The sequence below is a fragment of the Cherax quadricarinatus genome, chromosome 27 (assembly GCF_038502225.1).
Source record: "Cherax quadricarinatus isolate ZL_2023a chromosome 27, ASM3850222v1, whole genome shotgun sequence".
NCBI lineage: Eukaryota > Metazoa > Arthropoda > Malacostraca > Decapoda > Parastacidae > Cherax > Cherax quadricarinatus.
The window spans coordinates 10,702,685-10,724,280 of record NC_091318.1 but is presented as its reverse complement, the minus strand read 5'-3'; positions in this window follow the sequence as shown (position 1 = coordinate 10,724,280).

Here is a 21,596-nt window from a genome sequence, read left to right as displayed (position 1 = left end):
TTACTTTATCATGCCCTCTCGTTGTCCCCCTACTCATACAACACTAGACTCTATAGGTCTACATTTTCTTTTCTGGAATTTGCCACAGGTTGCCTCCACCTCCCCAAATCTCATTTCGCTTGCACCCTCCCTTCCCCTATCTTCACCCATATTACTTTTAATACTATCTCCCTTTCCCCCTCTTCTTTTTTTCGTATTGTCCATTTTCCTTAGGCACAACAGAATGTGTCTTTTTGTGAGCTAATGAGTCATCCTGGGGAGCGGTGGCCACTTTTGACCATCTATGCCCCGGAGATCACAAATGAACGTTGTAAATGCTAATAAGGCTTCTCGACTTGATAAAATGATCTAATTAGCCGGTAGTTAAGCCAATCTATCCTCTATGGATTAAGCAACGAAGGACTATTTTCCCAAGCGTGATAGTCTCGTCATCCAATTATGGGATTTGCTCGAATACCGGGAAAGTGCAGTCAATTTTATGAGGGAATCATTATATGCCTACAATAGACTTTATATCATGTTCTTAGTATAACATTAATTTTCTCCTGTTGGTACAAGGAATTGATTTCCTGGCGCTCGTTACAGGTTGTGTAGACAGTTAAAGTTATTCCTGACCCACGAGTGACAGACGTTCAGATTTGAACGACGTGTTTTTTTTCGATAACCTCGTTGCAAAAGGAATCGAAGCTTTTTTTTTAAGTGTTGTTAGAAATACGTTAATAAAAGTTTGTGTAAGTTAACTTGAGTTAACTAACTTGAATAAAGAAAATAACACTAAAAAATTAGCAGCGTTAAGAAATTATCGTCGAGTACCACATCAACAAACTGAATTGTTTAAATGAGAATGGGTTTTAAAGAAAGGTTGTGTGACATGAGGGAAGAAAGTGAAGTCACGGCCCTCAGTCACAAGCATTGGTCTACCATTACTATGTAAAGTACAAATGTGGTGTTAAGACATTACTCAGGGATTCTAAACAACGCTGGTTGTGCCGGTCATTTTCTCCGATAACTAATTTGGCACCGTTGAAGTATATGAAATGATTGCGTATAGGTCAGGAGTTGCTTAAATCATCACTTTGACTTGGGTTCTTGTTTTCCCTGACGCAATGATCCAGTTTTCTAGGAGTCTTTCCCACATATAGTTTCTTGTATCCTCCACAGGGGCTGGAATAGATGTCATCACTAGTTTCTTTGTGTTGTGTTTCACTTTCTTAACAAGTGCTTGATTGTGCTGGATGTGTTGTTAGCTACCCTGGTTTAACTCTTGGCAAGAACGCTGATGAACGCTGCAACCAGGTTAACTGGTAGTGTTAAGTATCTGTCTGGTGACTGTCTTAGATTGTGTGGAGGATTTTCTCGGTTTTTCTCATACAGTTCTTAATGAAGTGTTTGAGGTACAGTAATTTGGAAAAGGCCTGGTGTATGTCGTTACACTCAAAGGAAGCAGGGCTAGATATACTATACCATCTCAGGTAGACTCTCATAATGACGCCACTCTTCATTCTCGTGCCATGGTGTGACAGTGTGTAACAGTTCGTATTTGTGGATTTCATGTATATCCTGAAATCCATTCATTGTTATGCATAATAATACTTGTAAAAAAGGTAGACGTTCATTTTGCTCATCCTCTATGATTAACGTGACCTAATTTTTTTAAAGTAATACCGTTGTGTTGAGCCACTTATGTGCGATGACTAGGAAGGTGTCCATATATCGTGGCCACACTACTTTGCTGGGGATGTCTTCCATACTGGTGTTACTTACCATTTACCACCTTTACTGTCTCTTTCTGTACCCCTTCCGGTTCTTTGGAAGGCCCTCGTTCGTAACTCTGAAATTAATTTAATTTACTAAGAATACTTTCCAAATCTGGAAAGTATTCTTAGTAAGTTAAATTCATTTCAAAAATACGAACGAGGACCTTCCAAAGAACCGTATATATTTTTCCCCTTTCATAGATCGAACCTGAATCCCTCCCAGGCGCTATGTGACATCTACGCATTCAACAGTTCCTTTATTGAAATATATTAAATATGAAAAAAAACAACAACAATGCAGTCATTCTATATTTAGGTAATCGTGTTGTAGCATTCAGCCGCATAAGCTGGGCCACATATTCAGCAATCGAGTTCCAAAGGTTGCGGAGGAAGACGCAGCAGCTGAAGACGTGGTCACTGGTGGGAGGGGTCCGCAGACGGACCAGAGGCTAGCAAAGGAATTGTATAAGACATCTGCTGTACCTAGGTTCCAAATTGATGAATATGACACAGACATTTTCAGTCTAATATATTTGTAAAGCCTGCTGCGCAGGCGACACGTCTTGTCAAAAAAGATATCCTGGTATTGTCATATTTATCAACTCACTGGAAAAAATACAGAAGAATGACGAAGTTATCTTCTGTTTAAGAAATCAATCCTTTAAAGATGGAGTGATATCTCTGAATCTGTACTTTCTCTAGGTAGACAGAATAAAGGGGTATATTATTTAGGCAATAAGTAGAAAATGGGAATAAATAAGGAATAAATGAGGTTCCGAGGATATCTAACTAGCAAAGAACTCTAAATGAAGGTTTCAAATTGGATAAATATAGTATGTAGAAATGATTCATTGAAGTACTTGTTTAGCAATAAAGTTGTAGATGAGTGAAACAATCTTCCAAGTAGAGTCATCAAAGCTAACATTTTGAATAGCTTAAAAATAAATTAGATGAACAAATGAGTTCTACAAGCTCATGCTTGGCATGAGCTTGTAGAAGTATAAAAACAGTAAAAGTATAAAACACATGTCCAGCACCTGGGTATCTTTACTGACTAGATATTTCGCCTGCACAGTAGGCTTTTTCAGTCTAATACAGAGGCGACAATTATAAAAGAGACAGCGGAAGAAGTGGCTGGGTAAATTTACGTTGTTGAGTCCTTAATCCACTTGAAGGCCTGGTCAAGGACTGGGCCTCGGAATGACCTCCAGGTAGACTCCAAATAGACTCCGGCTAGCCCTGATAGGTGTTCCATCTAACTAAAACAGAGGCAGGAGAAGGGGTGCAGCAGTTGGAATCAGCCTCACAGATGGGTGGAATGTGTTAGTGAAAGAATGTCATGCTCGTAAGCTGTGCCAGCAGCAGGCAATAGATTTACTGAAGTCCTCTGTACCCCAGTAACACCCCGGAATTTCGATACAAAGAACATGTACACTTCTTTCACCAGCCGCTGGCCCAGCTTAGGGGCATGACTTACTTCTGCTAGTGGGTCCTGCCCACCTGTGATGTCGTGAACTGCTGCACCTCTCTTATGGCTCTGTTATACATATCTCCATCTTCGTGCTTCTGATTCATTTAGATCAGCGATAATGAACAGCACCTTCTATTAAGGCTAAGAGAATAAAGACCTCAAATTTACCACTACACTTCAACTTTCAACGATTCCGTTAGTAGAACGATAAGCTGAATATAAAACACACAAGTAAAAAGGTCATGCACGGCATTCAATAAAGATTTCCAGGTGTTTCACATGTTTATTCATCTACTTGTCGGTGTTTAACATAATGCAATGATACGGGTCAGTAGACAACAGTGCTCCTGGACCTAGAGGTTATTCCGGGGATCAACGCCCCCGCGGCCCGGTCCATGACCAGGCCTCCCGGTGGATTAGGGCCTGATCAACCAGGCTGTTACTGCTGGCCGCATGCAGTCCAACGTACGAGCCACAGCCCGGCTGATCCGGCACTGACTTTAGGTACCTGTCCAGCTCTCTCTTGAAGGCAGCCAGGGGTTTATTGGCAATTCCCCTAATGCTTGATGGGAGGCTGTTGAACAGTCTTGTTCTTATCTTATCTAATATCTTATGTGGACAAAAGATGCAAAAAGAGCCTCAGAAGTATAATATACTATGGCAAGGTGAGGCAATTTCGGAAGTTAGGAGAATTAAGCTTGTTAAAATTGGTAGTGAAGAGAAGTTGCAGAGCTAATGAAGCAAGATGTAAATAAGAAAAATCCTTCTGCGTGGTTTGTTTCATATTAACCAATTTGGGGACAAATAAAAAAAAGATAAACAAAAGACAAACTTCAGAGGGTAATGAGCTGTGCAAATCTTGCTCTAAACAAGAATCAGCATTATAAACATTTCCCCAAACTTAATTTCGTTTGAGGCTTTACGGGGCCAAAGAAACGAAAACGCAGTAAAAGTGTTCATAAAGGCAACGTTATCCTTAACTCCGACTTGCCGAGCTCTGTTCACTACCTCTAATTGACGTTATCTCATAAATTATCTCTTAATTGTATTTGTGGCGACTGGAAGGCGAACTACATTAACGATAGGTGTGGTGTAGTGTTGTAGGTCGCTCAGACTGTAAGACTCCTCCTGCTTTTGTTTCTTCACTGGGATGTTAAATAGCGGTCTTCTTTACATGCGACAATCACCTGATAATTATGTTTAAACTTTGTCTTGCTGAGTGTTGTGCATGTTTTTTTTACTTGTGTGTTTTATATTCCGCTTATCGTTCTACCAACATGAGATTAAGACATTCATTACCACTTAACTGTGAATTGCCTTTTTTAAACTAACAACCCTAAATTTACTGTTTAGAAATGGAGCTTTATATTATTGTTAACGTCTTAGACAACAACTGTGTGTATACTTGTGTCCAGCAACTGCGTGTACGTATGTGTTCAGCACCTGGGTGTGTCCATGAAGCTTTCATAACCCCCGTACGGTCAGATGGCTTTAAACCTAATAAATCCGCTAATAAATACGAATGGTGTATACAGTCTCTAGTGTGGACAGAGACACATATGCACAGTTCAAGGCATTTGTTGAGGAAACGTTTCGCTAGAAGTGGTTTCTTCACTCAAAATGCAGTCCTAAAACAAGAAATTTTATTTAGTAAAGGGAATAAAGCGATAAAGAGCACAAATAAGGTAAACAACTGGTGATATAATCTATATGTACGAGTACAGACCGAGACAATGGGCGAGCCTCGCTGGCAAGTGTAATTTAACTGTAGTATCCAGTCTGAGTAGTAATCAGTTTGCCATGACACTGGAAACGCTAAAGTTACCGTACTTTTGTGAGACGATGTTGGTGACTGCTATCATGACAGTCTCTAAACACTTACGATGTCTCTGGCAGCTTACTTAGATAACTAACCTGGCATCTCCCCACTTAATGAGGAGTCATCTGTGCGTTCCTGTGCTGGACACAGACTTTGTTCTGGTCGTTGCGGTTACACGTGTCTTTAATGAGATGGTATGAGAATACTGACTTGTTGTAAATGATACACACACAAGTTGCAGTAACTGAAAACTTAATATACAAAACTTTTTGCCGTTCATCAGGTTCCCTGAAAACAGTGAACCATAACTACACACCAATAGTCTCCAAACTATTACGGAAACCTAAACAAGTGCATTATGACACAATGGAATACGAAAAAGACCTGGAAAACACTCCCCCAAATCCTGGGATCTTGAAAATTGACCAAATATACAATTCAGCATATTGATATATAGTTCACACAGTGGGAGACAAAATAAGGGAAAAATTTTAGGTTTATACCTTGACAACAAATTAAAATTCAACACCGACATCTAGCAACTAAACAAAAGGGTCTTCAAAAGAATGGTATCTTCTCTAAGATACGTTAGTACGTACCTCAAGTAGCTTTACTTACCCTGTCCTACTCTCTTATCTATTCATACCTCACCTACGGTATTTGTGTCTGTTGATCCACTACAGTAAATCGCCTAAAGCTAATAATTACCCAATAAAAACCTGCTGTACGAATAATTATTATTATAATCAAGGGGGAAGCGCTAAACCCGGAGGATTATACAGCGCCTGGGGGGGGGGATGTGGAAGGCATTCAGGCTTAATTCGGGGAACTGGAGCACAGATCCAATTCCCTAAATCAAGAGCCCCTCACCAACATCAAGGAACCTTCCTTGAGGGGCTGTACGAATAAACAAACAAGCAAGCGCTAGACAACTGTACAAAACTTAAACACTCAATACCTAACACTCAGTACATTTACTCTTGGTTCTGTGCATACTATACAAACAGGTCATTAAATACTAATATAAACCTTTCTCCGAAACTCATGGATAGTTGGAATAGAACTTAAAGTTACAATTCAAGATACAATTCTCTCTTTGATATCTCCAGTGTACGACTCAAGCTGAGCCAAAACTCAATGCGCATGAAAGGCCCCAAAATTTGGAACATACTACCTGAAGATTCCGAAGGCTCCGTCTTTGAGAACAGCTTCAAACCATATGATAAAAGAGTACCTCCTAACTTTAATGTGATTCATGACGTCAGATACTATTCCAAACAAATCTTGAAATCTACTAGTTTTCTTCCTATACTGGTACTCCTGTGCTTCTTGTTTCCGCATTTCTTTTTGTTCTTGCTCCCCATATATTTATGCCGCAATCTCTTCTTACAGTCACATCTGCTTTACCAATAATTTTACGTATCATTATGCTTGTCCTTAACTCTCTATACCCATATTTGTAGACATAATCTTCAGTGAACTTATATGCCATTATATTGTTTGTAATGTAACTTCACAAATTAGCACAGTGAACCGTAATTAAATTATATTGTTTTGCACTGTAACACCATAAACAATTACCACTGGGTAATCAGACAGTTATAACTTCCCGGTTTAAATTATGAATTATCTCATAACTTGTCTTTTTTTTTAGTCCTCTTAATACCATGTATTAGATCCTTAAGAATTAATACTATATAGATTAGAGAATAGATTAAGCTTTGCTCTAAATGGTGACCATCCTATTGATCCTTCATTCTCCTAACTCATTGTAAATTCATATATTTCTCATAAACTTTTATGTAATATTCCTTTTAATAACACGTTTATTGTAAGTTTAATCTTAAGTCTGCCAGAAATGCATTGCATAATTATAGGATTTTTCATTTAAAATGGGAAATTTACAATTTAAAGCCTATGTAACGCTATGGAAAAACTAATGCAATGGGCAAATTAAAATCTGTTTTGTTATCGGTTTTAAATGCTCTTTGGATTTTTCTGGCTTTTTATCCACAATTTAGAATGTAAAACGTAGGACAATGTAGTGTTTGAAAATTCTATGATGCTTTTACACTCGTCTTCCATTTATTTTGGAGTGCTAGTTTTATATGCGCGTATATAATTCATGTGTATATGAAATATTACCAATCCCAGTACTGATCCTTGTGGTACCCCCACTCGCCACATGTGCCCATTCCAACACAAAATCACTAGTGTGTGTGTGTGTGTGTACTCACCTAATTGTAGTTGAGTACACAAAATCACTAGTGTGTGTGTGTGTGTGTGTGTGTGTGTGTGTGTGTGTGTGTGTGTGTGTGTGTGTGTGTGTGTGTGCCTGTATTCACCTAATAGTAGTTGCAGGGGTCGAGACTCAGCTCGCGCCCGTGCGTGTGTGTGTGTGTGTGTGTGTGTGTAAATACCTAATTATTTCGAAACATTCTTTCTAATTGTCAAAAAAAAAGAAAGGAAAACAAAAGAAAAAACGTATTCGTGTGCATGAATTTCCTTCTTCACTGGTAATAATTTACACTCACTCGTCTGTATATTTAATGCAGGTCATGTGGCTTTTGTTAGAGGAAGTTGATAACTAAATTGGTCTGCACTGAAAATTTACATAAGTAACGGGCCAAACAATGAAACATCATTATCTTATCAGGCAGAGGATCCTTCATGGGACTCCCACGTGGTTGTATATCTCTGCACGTCAAGTGTCGCTGCCATAAACTGTTTGTGCTATATAACTACGTCTCTAAGCTCATGGTACCTGCTAAGAATATCAGATTATAAAGTTTGTCAGCCTGTTAGTCAGCGTATCTCAGATAAGGGTTTACCTTTTGTGTACGAGGGTCAGTCATAAAGGCAATTTATCTCAGACGAGTACATCCCTTTGAGTCAGTGAGTCAGTCAACAACGAAGTGTATCTTAGATAAGAATGCATATCTGTGTCAGTTGGTTAGTCTTATCAGGTAAAATAACTTTGATAAATTTATATTTTTGGGGGGATCACCTTCATGTGTATAATTGTATTAACGTCCACTTTCATTTCTGAACAACGTCTCGGAGGTTATCACGAAGTGGTACTTTTTTTTTTTTTAATTTTCCGTTCAAGGTTTTGGCCTATATTTTGTATGAAAAATTATTAACGCTTCTACTAATCGGATACAGATACTTCATTCACCAGCCTCAGTACATTAGTTATTTTTTTCCGTTCCTCAAAGGTTTTAGGTTCAAATTCCGAACGATTTCAAGAGTTTTCGTTAGTTTTGGTTTCATATTTGATCGCTATCTTAAACTTTCCTCAGCTAGATTGCTTCACATTTCCCACACTTATGGTTTGAAATTATAGTGCAAGGCGTGTTATTACAGTAATGTGTACCTTGATAGCGGGATGGGAGCTGTTATTGACTTTTTTTTACCGGCTTTTCCTATAAGACAATACGTAATGGTTTCGCAAATTTATATTATTTTGCATGGATAAACAACGTAGTGTAGAGAAATTCCCGAGTATTCAGCCTCACCTAGTCAGTCTACCTCCAGCAATATTCAAAAGTAGGAGATAAACCCGTATGGAGACATTTAGCGCATGAGAAATATATATGTTTTGCACCAGATTGGCCCGAAACTGTAAAACATGAGAGATATAACTAGACTCGAGTAGGTGAACCTAAGAATAGGAGAGGAGAGGAGAATCAGAGGAGATATAGGAGATTCACTTACTATGCACATGATATTTATATTTATAAACAAGGTAAAGAGAAGTATATTCACCAGAGGCTCCACAGCAAGGACACAAATGGAAGTTCAGAATGTCAGTTAGCAATAAGAACACTAGGAACAACTCTCGGTGTGAAGGTAGTGAGAAACAGCACTCGCCACGAAACCACATAAACCGAATCCTTTCACGAGATGTATTTTAATGATGCTGAAGAGCTCTTGATTCAAGGAATTGCAGCTGCCTTCCCGTTCCTTGGTTTAAACCCGATTATCTTCCACTCCTCACGCACCGAATGACTCCCTACGGGTTTATCTTATACCCATGAATATTTTCATGGAGGCAGACTAACCCTAACATTATTCTGAAAGGTAGACATGACAGAACCCAATAAGCTAGAGATCTACACTGGTCAAATAAAAGTTAAGAAGCGGGACCTAGAGGCTGGAACACGACCCTTTGCATGCAATAATACGTCAGTATACTCTTAGTACATACAAATACACACCTAATGCACCTATACATCCACCTATACACTGCGCATTCATACATATGAAATTCATGAGTTCATCCCAGCTCTGAGGGCTGTCACACCAGCCTCCCCTCCTGTAAATCAAAATAATATATGCTGATTCACAAATTAATTAATTTCAGTAATTCGGTTGCATTAAATAGGTACGCAGAGGTCCGTGGATTCCAAATGAAGCTATTCATATGAAACATGTTCATCATAATAATGCATGATTGGGTTAACTACGCATTTTTGTGCTCACAATCAGCAGTAATGCCCACTAATTACGGGTTGTATTGCAGGCCAGGATAGGTACACACAGCTCCCACATTGTGAGCTGAATTTAACAGAAGTATGAGCTATAATTACACCCAACCCCCATTACACCAATACTATATATATATATATATATATATATATATATATATATATATATATATATATATATATATATATATATATATATATATATATATAATACTCGGAAGCCACTTTATTAAGTTCACCTGTGCACCTTTTCTTTAGCCTAAATATCTAATGAACCAATCATGTGGCAGCACCTCAGTGAATTAAAGCATGCAGACATGGTCGAGAAGTTCACTTGTTCTTCACACGGAACATCGGAATGGGGTAGAAATGTGATCTTGGTTTGACTATCTGTGTAGAATATAGGATGCATGTTGGTGTATGACTGATCACTTAGTTATCCGATGAAGTCATTAGTTATCCGATGAAGGCATCCCATTTCCAGATAACTGAGTTGCTTACGTCTGATTCCACACAGGGCAGTGTTGGCCGGTGTAGGTGTATCTCTCATAAAGTGAAGGTCATTGGAAGACCCTTCACATGTTGCCAGTGCCAGGAGCATACTTATATATAAATGCGCATTCAATAGTTCAATCAAGAAGCGCTTCCCATCGTGAAGCATCGGGTCTGTAGATCATTAACTCCAGTTATGAACACCATGAGATAAGTGTACTGGTTATTGATCTGCGGCAGATCTTTGTACACGAGAGAAGCCGCAGATTCGTTATGCAAGGTGACCGTGATGAGTGGTCTCATTCACGTTGTCATGTATTAGCGAATGTTCATGTTCCTCACTGCGCTAGACTTGTGTATGGTAAGTCGCCCTCTTTAACTAAGCTGCTATATTAGGGGAATAGACTGGCGTGATTAGGCGGAGTTAGGTCACCTGCAGTCTCTATGTACACGTGATTTTTAATGACTGGGGTGGATAGGCTCTCTGCCCAGGTGCCTGGTACGAGTGGGTGCTCAAGTGCCCACTGTCGTCAATTTGTCTAGGCTGGGATAAAAGTAATTGTAGATACTAAGCTAAATTACTCTATGTCTAATTCTAACTTGGCTTAAATACTTATAAGTGGTGGTATGATGCATTAGCCTCTAGAGGCATCATCACTAAACTAGGTCTCTAATTTACAGTTAGTACAAGAATGTGACATCGTCGGGTATTGGCACAGGTATCACGTTGCGGCCTATCCTAAACACACTCTCCCCACACCGTTCTCCCACTTCTGAATTTGGTATTTTCACATAAAAGGGTCTCGAGATTTACAGAGAATGGTGTGAACATCAAACGTTTTGTAGGTGAAAACGCCTTGTTAATGAGAGAGGTCAGAGGAGAATGGCCAGACTGCTTCAAGCTGACAGGAAAGTAACAGTAACTCAAATAACAACGCGTTACAACAGTGGTATGTAGAAAAGCATTTTAAACGTACATGTCAAACCTTATTTAATAATTATATATATATATATATATATATATATATATATATATATATATATATATATATATATATATATATATTACATAGGGAGGTACCACCTCTAGAACTGGACTGGGGACCCTCATCCTCAGAGAAGACAATAAACGGGATGGGATAAATATACAAATGTTAAAAGCAGATGGGGATATAGTTTTGGAGTGGTTGGTGCTATTATTTAATAAATGTATTGAAGAGGGTAAGGTACCTGGGATTGGCAGAGAGCATGCATAGTTCCTTTGTATAAAGGCAAAGGGGACAAAAGAGAGTGCAAAAATTATAGGCGGATAAGTCTGTTGAGTATACCTGGTAAAGTGTATGGTAGAGTTATTATTGCAAGAATTAAGAGTAAGACTGAAAGTAGGATAGCAGATGAACAAGGAGGCTTTAGGAAAGGTAGGGGGTGTGTATACCAAGTGTTTAGAGTAAAACATATAGGTGAACAGTATTTAGATAAGGCTAAAGAGGTTTTTGTGGCATTTATGGATTTGGAAAAGGCGTATGAAAGGGTGGATAGGGGGGAAATGTGGCAGATGTTGCAGGTGTATGGTATAGGAGGTAGGTTACTGAAAGCAGTGAAGAGTTTTCACGAGGATAGTGAGGCTCAGATTAGAGTATGTAGGAGAGAAGGAGATTATTTCCCAGTAAAAGTAGGCCTTAGACAAGGATGTGTGATATCACCGTGGTTGTTTAATATATTTATAGACGGGGCTGTAAGAGAAGTGAATGTGAGGGTCTTGGTAAGAGGTGTGGAGTTAAAAGATAAAGACTGAAACACAAAGTGGGAGTTGTCACAGTTGCTTTTTGCTGATGACACTGTGCTCTTGAGAGATTCTGAAGAGAAGTTGCAGAGGTTGGTGAATGAATTTGGTAGGGTATGTAAAAGAAGAAATTAAAAGTGAATGTAGGAAAGAGTAAGGTTATGAGGATAAAATGATTAGGTGATGAAAGATTGGATATCTGATTGGAGGGAGAGAGTATAGAGAAGGTGAATGTATTCAGATATTTGAGAGTGGACGTGTTAGCAGATAGGTCTATGAAAGATGAGGTGAATCACAGAACTGATGAGGGGAAAAGGGTGAGCGGTGCACTTAGGAGTCTGTGGAGACAAAGAACTTTGTCCTTGGAAGCAAAGAGGGGAATGTATGAGAGTATAACAGTGGTATTCATTGCGCGGCTCACGAGCCACTGGCGGCTCGCGATGACTCAATTCACGGCTCTCGAAAAATATGTAAATTAATAAAAAAAAAATATAGAAAAATAATTTTTCAAGTAAGATACATATTTTCATGAGGTGAGATGGAAGACGAAATCACAGTAAGAGATAACATTCTAACATCCCTACCCTAGTCGTACAGAAATCATACGTGTCCACTACGGGAAACTGATCAGGGACACGTCTAGCTCTAGGCGTCGGTGGTCTCGCTGAATCAGTTGAGTTCAAGCTTTCGAGGGAGACTGGACGTATTTCGTTACTCTTGAGATTTGTGTTTGAAAATAGGCAACAGATATTTGAGACTGCGGCAACATAAATGAAAGTAACGACTTAACTGTTGCTGCTTGTGGAAGCTAGCTGTGATGGGCTAGTTTTACTCGAAACCAAAGTGCAGTCAAGTAGTGTCCGTCATGATGGATCGATTTGTGGTTAAACAAAAACGCAATAGTGATGAACAGCCATCCCAGACCCGACCAGTAGAAAAGGAGCATTAAGTAAGTTTGGTCTTTATTTTGCTATTAATAACAAGATATGCAGGCTAATATTACCATGTCTAATTTTTCTCATTTATATATTGCACTAGCAGCTCCGTACTACTTAATTTAGTTGAGTTACGCTAACTTGCAGTAGCTGCGGCTCTCTCAATCAATGTGTTTAACCGAAGTGGCTCTCTTGCAAAAATTAGTGAATAACACTGAAGAATAGTTTTACCAACGCTCTTACATGGGTGTGAAGCATGGGTGATGAATGTTGCAGCGAGGAGAAGGCTGGAGGCAGTGGAGATGTCATGTCTGAGGGCAATGTGTGGTGTGAATATAATGCAGAGAATTCGTAGTTTGGAAATTAAGAGGAGGTGCAGGATTGCCAAAACTGTTGCCCAGAGGGATGAGGGAGGGTTGTTGAGGTGGTTCGGACATGTAGAGAGAATGGAACGAAACAGAATGACTTCGAGAGTGTATAAATCTGTAGTGGAGGGAAGGCAGGGTAGGGGTAGGTCTAGGAAAAGTTGGAGGGAGGGGGTAAAGGAGGTTTCGTGTGCGAGGGGCTTGGACTACCAGCAAGCATGCGTGAGCGTATTTGATAGGAGTGAATGGAGACAAATGGTTTTTAATACTTGACGTGCTGTTGGAGTGTGAGCAAAGTAACATTTATAAAGGGATTCAGGGAAACCGGCAGGCCGGACTTGAGTCCTGGAGATGGAAAGTACAATGTCTGCACTCTGAAGGAGGGGTGTTTTATAAACTGTAGCGTAAAGCACCCCTCTAGCAAGACAGTGATGGAGTGAATGATGAATATATATATATATATAATATATGTATATATATATATATATATATATATATATATATATATATATATATATATATATATATATATATATATAATATATATATATATATATATATATATATATATATATATATATATATATATATATATATATATATATATATATATATATGCAATAAGATCACAGTAAACAGGTGATTTCAAAATATGCAAAACAACCACTCTGAAAGAATAGAGAAATTCCAAGCGCTTTCGTGACTACTCACATTATCAAGGAACTATGAAAGTGAAGCATCCAAGGAAGCTATATAAGGGGTCGGCCAGCACCTCACTATCAGATCCCACAACGGTTAAACACGTGACGCGCGGCGAGCCAACTTGGATAGGTCCTTTGCAAAACTCACCCCCAAGCTATTTATTTGTCCAGTGTATTATTAAATTCTTCCCAAATTCTATTAATTATAAATGGATCTAATTTATATAAACCAAAGGAAATATTCATATTATTGTCAAAACTGCTTTTTATGAAACAAGATTCAATTATATTCCTGTCGACCATGGACTTGCTTGATACTACTTTCTCAACTTTTTGAAAATCAATTGGATGGTTAAAATCTCTTACATGAATAAATAGAGCATTGGAATCTTGTCCAGTTCTAATGCTATATTTATGTTGTTTTAATCTTAGTTCGAGATTTTTACCAGTTTGACCGTAATAAACTTTATCGCAAATTTTACAAGGAATCTTATAGACACATCCATCAGCATTTTGAGGGGAATTCTTAATCAAAAGTTTTTTTACTGTATCAAGATTTTTGAAAACAACTTTAATATTAAAAGTCTTAAGAAGAGAAGGCATATCAACCAAGTTTTCATGGTAAGGGAGAACCAACATATTTTTAGTTGAATAAGGCTGGTTGCCCTTTTTTGGATTATAAAAAGTGTTCCTAGCAACTTTAAAAGATTTATCAATTACATTTCTTGGGTATTTTAAATCATTACCTATTTCATAAATTTTGGATATTTCTCTTCTTAAGACTTTTAATATTAAAGTTGTTTTCAAAAATCTTGATACAGTAAAAAAACTTTTGAACAATAAAATGGTATAAAATACCGACAGGTTGTTAGGTAAGACACATATGCAACAGTTAGGTATCTTTATTATGATAATTAGGTATCTTTATTATCATAATAAAGATACCTAACTGTTGCATATGTGTCTTACCTAACAAAAAAACTTTTGATTAAGAATTCCCCCCAAAATGCTGATGGATGTGTCTATAAGATTCCTTGTAAAATTTGCGATAAAGTTTATTACGGTTAAACTGGTAAAAATCTCGAACTAAGATTAAAACAACATAAATATAGCATTAGAACTGGACAAGATTCCAATGCTCTATTTATTCATGTAAGAGATTTTAACCATCCAATTGATTTTCAAAAAGTTGAGAAAGTAGTATCAAGCAAGTCCATGGTCGACAGGAATATAATTGAATCTTGTTTCATAAAAAGCAGTTTTGACAATAATATGAATATTTCCTTTGGTTTATATAAATTAGATCCATTTATATTTAATAGAATTTGGGAAGAATTTAATAATACACTGGACAAATAAATAGCTTGGGGGTGAGTTTTGCAAAGGACCTATCCAAGTTGGCTCGCCGCGCGTCACGTGTTTAACCGTTGTGGGATCTGATAGTGAGGTGCTGGCCGACCCCTTATATAGCTTCCTTGGATGCTTCACTTTCATAGTTCCTTGATAATGTGAGTAGTCACGAAAGCGCTTGGAATTTCTCTATTCTTTCAGAGTGGTTGTTTTGCATATATATATATATATATATATATATATATATATATATATATATATATATATATATATATATATATATATATATATATGCAAAACAACCACTCTGAAAGAATAGAGAAATTCCAAGCGCTTTCGTGACTACTCACATTATCAAGGAACAATGAAAGTAAAGCATCAAAGGAAGGCATATAAAGGGGTAGCCCACACCTCGCTATCAGATCCCACAACAATGAAACACCTGACGGGAGACAGCAGGCCCGCAGGCCGAACTAGACAGGTCCTTCACACAACCCACCAACAAACTATTCTACCCAAGAAATAAGAAATTTAAAAAAATATTATTTGTCTAATGTATTATTAAATTCTTCCCAAAAATGTAGATATACACCATTTCCTTGGCAAATTAAATAGCTTAGCCCATTCTATAAATTTTACTGTTGAATTTGAAGAAAATAACTCATTGCCTTTTCTAGATGTTTTAATTATAAGGGTAATAATAAATTCAAATTTAAAATTTACAGAAAACCTACAAATAACTGTTCCTATGTCCACTATTATTCTTCCCATTAAGAGAGAGTTAAACTGTCTGTTTTCTCATCAATGTTTTTGAGAGCTTTACGAATTTGTAGTCCTGAGTTCATAGATGAGGAAATATCCAAAATTTATGAAATAGGTAATGATTTAAAATACCCAAGAAATGTAATTGATAAATCTTTTAAAGTTGCTAGAAATACTTTTTACAATCCAAAAAGGGACAACCAGCCTTATTCAACTAAAAATATGTTGGTTCTCCCTTACCATGAAAACTTGGTTGATATGCCTTCTCTTCTTAAAACTTTTAATATTAAAGTTGTATTCAAAAATCTTGATACAGTAAAAAAAAACTTTTGATAAAGAATTCCCCCCAAAATGCTGATGGATGTGTCTATAAGACTCCTTGTAAAATTTGCGATAAAGTTTATTATGGTCAAACTGGTAAAAATCTCGAACTAAGATTAAAACAACATAAATATAGCATTAGAACTGGACAAGATTCCAATGCTCAGTTTATTCATTTAAGAGATTTTAACCATCCAATTGATTTTCAAAAAGTTGAGAAAGTAGTATCAAGCAAGTCCATGGTTGACAGGAATATAGTGTAATTGAATCTTGTTTCATAAAAAGCAGTTTTGACAATAATATGAATATTTCCTTTGGTTTATATAAATTAGATCCATTTATAATTAATAGAATTTGGGAAGAATTTAATAATACATTGGACAAATAATAATTTTTTAAATTTCTTATTTCTTGGGTAGAATAGTTTGTTGGTGGGTTGTGTGAAGGACCTGTCTAGTTCGGCCGGCGGGCCTGCTGTCTCGCATCAGGTGTTTCATTGTTGTGGGATCTGATAGTGAGGTGTGGGCTACCCCTTTATATCCCTTCCTTTGATGGTTTACTTTCATTGTTCCTTGATAATGTGAGTAGTCACGAAAGCGCTTGGAATCTCTCTATTCTTTCACAGTGGTTGTTTTGCATATTCTGAAATTACCTGTTTACTGTGATCTTATTGCATATATATATATATATATATATATATATATATATATATATATATATATATATATATATATATATATATATATATATTTATTAGAGATGGGATACCGAAATTTTGGTTGATACCGATACCCAGTTTTTAGCCGATTCTGATACTTTTCCAATATTTATATTTTTAAAATTGTAATGAATATGTTTAGTATACAAGGGAATACTTATTACACAGAGGATATTAAATGACACTGGAAAGTTAAATATTAAATAACAATTTCCCTGAGATGATACACCACTCCAGAATGCAGGCTATGAAAAATTTAAGGCCCTGACCAAAAGTGTATTCGGATTTTTAGATTAGATTTCTAAATTAATCTGTTCATTGTACCAGTAAGCTTAAATGTTGTTACATCGGACAAAACAATTACGTCCAGAAACTGTTCGTCACTGCCCTACTTCCTTCAAAATTATTCGGAAAGCCTTGCTCTGCGATCAGGAGAATTTTCAACTACTGCACGCAACAACCTCGCAGTAGCCTCGCAGCATAACGTTTTGATAATGTATACACTTCTACTGCTGATCCCTGTCTCAATAATACATTGCTTTACAGTATTTTTTTTCTTTTGGTGATAGTATGAATTGATGTAACAGAAGAACAGAATTTTCGTCACTCGTTGATGAGCAAGGTCTCACTCTCAGTCTCAAATTAATCACGAACTCTTTTAATTGCTATTGATTTTGGGAGACGAGTTAGAAATTCACGCCTTCACTGTCTTTGCACTTCACACACAATTTCTAATTTCCAGTACTTCAAAATTCAATGTCGTAGTGCGAATGTCAAGCGAACCCACGCAATTTTAAGTTACGTTCTCAATAACGAGTATTTTTTCTTTGACGACTAACGCTTAGTGTTAAGTGCACGTCACATTACTTTGAAGCACACTACGTTTTGGTTACTACATGAAAAAGTGGTTAAATGTTTGTTTAAAAAGAGTATGAATTCTGCTGAGCTCCCTAAACTACAAATGACACACATACTTTAATGTCTAGCTAGCGAATTAGCTAGCTGTTTCTGTCTCCCTTCACACACACACACACACACACACACACACACACACACACACACACACACACACACACACACACACACACACACACAATGATAAAGCTCATGGGTCAGGGGGAGTTACCCGGTAGCGACCAGCGAAGAGGCAGGGCCATGAACTATGACTAGACCCCTGCAACCACAACTAGGCGAGTATACACACACATACATACGGCAATACATAACACCAGCTAATGTTTGGAAAAAGAGTAAGAATTGGAGAGTTATTATTACGACAATCATTCTCAGAAGAATTAATAATATGGAAAGTGACAGACTGTGAAGTGAAAGGGCACCGATCAAGGAACAAGGGAACGCAAATGGAAGTTGAACAGGCAAAGATGAGTCGTAAGGACGTAAAATAATACTATTAGTTTTTCCTGGCGTACAAAAATGTAATGAATAGGGTATGAAAAGAGGCGGAGGCAATTTCCTTTTCCTTCCACAATTTTAAGAGTAGGTTAGATAGGCTTAAAGAGAGCAGCAACCAGAAAGCCAGCCGAGAAAGTTTTAAACGACGGGAGTACGTTTATGTGCAGGTACGTGTGTGTGTGTAGGTGTACCCCACCTATTTGTGGTTGCAGGGGTCGTGTGTGTGTGTGTGTGTGTGTGTGTGTGAGAGAGAGAGAGAGAGAGAGAGACAGAGAGAGAGAGAGAGAGAGAGAGAGAGAGAGAGAGAGAGAGAGAGAGAGAGAGAGAGAGAGAGAGAGAGAGAGAGAGAGAGAGAGAGAGAGAGCACAAAAAAAAAATATAGGTGGAATACAAGAGATACAACCTTATGCTTTGTTTTGCGGGAGCGAAGGCGAGAAACCTGGTAATGAGAAGAAAAACAAATCTAAGGAGGATGAAGGTTCGAATCAATTTCAGTCTAACAAGACAGATCAAAGCAGCAGAGATGGGAGAGGGAGGGAGGGAGATGGGAAAGAGGGAAAGAGATGGGAAAGAGGGGGAGAGAGAGAGAGAAAGAGAGAGAGAGAGAGAGAGAGAGAGAGAGAGAGAGAGAGAGAGAGAGAGAGAGAGAGAGAGAGAGAGAGAGAGAGAGAGAGAGATTGTGCACCCATATCCAGTGTATGAGCGGCAGAGCATATTAATGCGCAAAAGGCCTAGAAACTAGGCCTCAAAAAGGCTAATAGCATCTGGGAATATATTTCCAATTTATATTCAATTTTTTGCAAGGACAATTATGTCTCTTTTTGAAAATGTCTGCTATCTTATTATTAAATATCTTGACAAATCACAAAAGTTTTGTATTATATGTATATTCCTCAGTACGTGGACAGTGAAACACACAGTGTACACGAAAGTGACCAGTCAGTCAGCATCTGTGTTTATACGTAACAGCAACAAAATATTTTTAGCAAATATCTAGCTTGACTTCCATATCATTCAATTTCTTTACATCATCCCAAGTTGCCCCGTGAAAATATGTATCTAAATTTATGATATTATAGTGAGTTATAAATCCACTCGAGTTTATACTGCATTTGTATAACATTCAGATTCATGATTTACTGCTATCTAAATGTTGTTTCTAATACCTGTCACAGATGTACCAAAGTTATTTTCAACTATTTACTTTAAAGTTCTTTTTGGCTAATTAATCAGCTATATCGTGTTGGAGTAATTCAGTCTGGGACATAATTTATAGAAAATGCTCATTAATTCCCTTCGGTCTGATTTCAGAATAAGGGAAGTTCCACCCCCCTTCCCGACCTACACCTCCCTTGTACCAACAATAATAATAATTATAACTTTAATTTTTAAAAGGGGTGGACCGGTAAGCCATTGGAAGGCCTCTGTCAGCTGACCAAAGACCCCAGTGGCGGGTCAGTATTTGACTAAAACACGCGTCAGGAGACAGTGTCCTGTTTCCTCACAAATTTTACCTGACCTAACTTAATCCCTTGTACCGTATCTCTTCCACAATTCCGTCAGATCACACTGTTTATTATCCTGAAATAGTAATTCCACGTATTAGTTACTCCAGCAATGCACCAACGAAATCCTTAATATTTCCACAGCTACTGAATTCATAGTGAAGCAATTGACGATGTCATCATCGCCTAAATAAAATTAGTAAAGTCTTCCAGCTCATGCTAACATATTATTACCTCAAGCACGACACCCATGCTTTGAAATGGGATGTACCATTTGTTCCTACTATATAACTTTCCTATAATGCAGGTTGGCCCACAATGCAGGTATTTCGAATATTAATAAAATATCTATCAATCTATATACTGTAGCTTCACTCTAAAGCCACGTTGTACTCCTCTTACTATGACATTTAACGCTTGGATGGTTGTCTCTAAAAACTCTCGTTGCTATATGTGATTTTTCACCATCACTTGCGGCTGGTTTTTAGCTTTTCTACTGTATAGTGTGAAAGTGTGTATTACGCCAGCACAGAGCTGATGTGTTTCGGCATCAAGACTCACAGATGAAGAAACACCAAAGGTAAAGAACACAGATGTGCTTGTAGAACCTACAGTATAGCATCAATAACACTTTTTTTTAACATATTTACGTCCTAAGATAAAGAAAAATGTTAATTGTGAACAGGTGCCAGATTTTTAAAATGCAACCTTTGAAGAGAAAAGAGTATTGATGAAATGAAATCGATGTTGACAAGGACATACACAAAAATTGGAAAATATGGAATTATAAATTACTGGAAAGTAGTGGTGTAAGAGGGTGGAATCGTGTGGAAATGCAACTGTTGACTCTGCAGAACTGTAGTGAAAGACAAGACAAGAGTGTTTAGGTAAGACCCTTTTGAGGTTAGTGGGGAAATAGGGGATAGGTAGAGAATAGATTGGAGAGAGGAAGAGATAGTACAAGGGTTTAACCCAGTAGCTAAAGTGTAATGCAAGAACGGCAGAGGCTCTATCGTCTAATAACAGTCCAGTCTCTGACCGGTCAGGCTAGTCAGAAGGCTAATTACATCTTAGCAAACATAAATGGTTTCCTCACAGCCCTCTGCTTCTTCGACTGAAACAAAATAGTAATCCGTATAGTGGATATATATATAACCTTACTCTGGAAGACGGGCAGTGGAACCAAGCTACACTTCCAGTCAGACTAGGAGGCACTGGTGTCCGCAAGTCATCACAGATTGCGTTACCTGCTTTTCTGTCCTCGTGTATTGCATCCAGAGAGCTTGTAGCAGCGATTTTCCCTGAACATCTTTGGGACAAGATTGGAGTCCAGGACCAAAAATTCATTGACGGAGCAATGATCTGGGATAATCTAACGGGCTCTGAAACCAGACCTGCTCCCCCCAACAACTACAAACAATCGCACTGGGATGGTCCAATAGTGGAAAATATGGCCTCAACAATGCTTCAGAGTGTGTCAGGGAAGGATAGGGCCTGCCTCCTGGCAGTGAGAGCCCCTCATGCTGGGGACTTTCTGTTGGCTATTCCCAACTCCAGCCTTGGCACAAGCCTCGACCCACAGACCATCCGCATCGGTGTTGCCCTTCGACTTGCCGCCCCTATTCTCGCCGAAAACAGGTGTATTTGTGGCAGTGAAGCAGCAGACTGATTCGGGTATCATGGTCTTGTGTGCCGTAAATCTGAGGGAAAGATT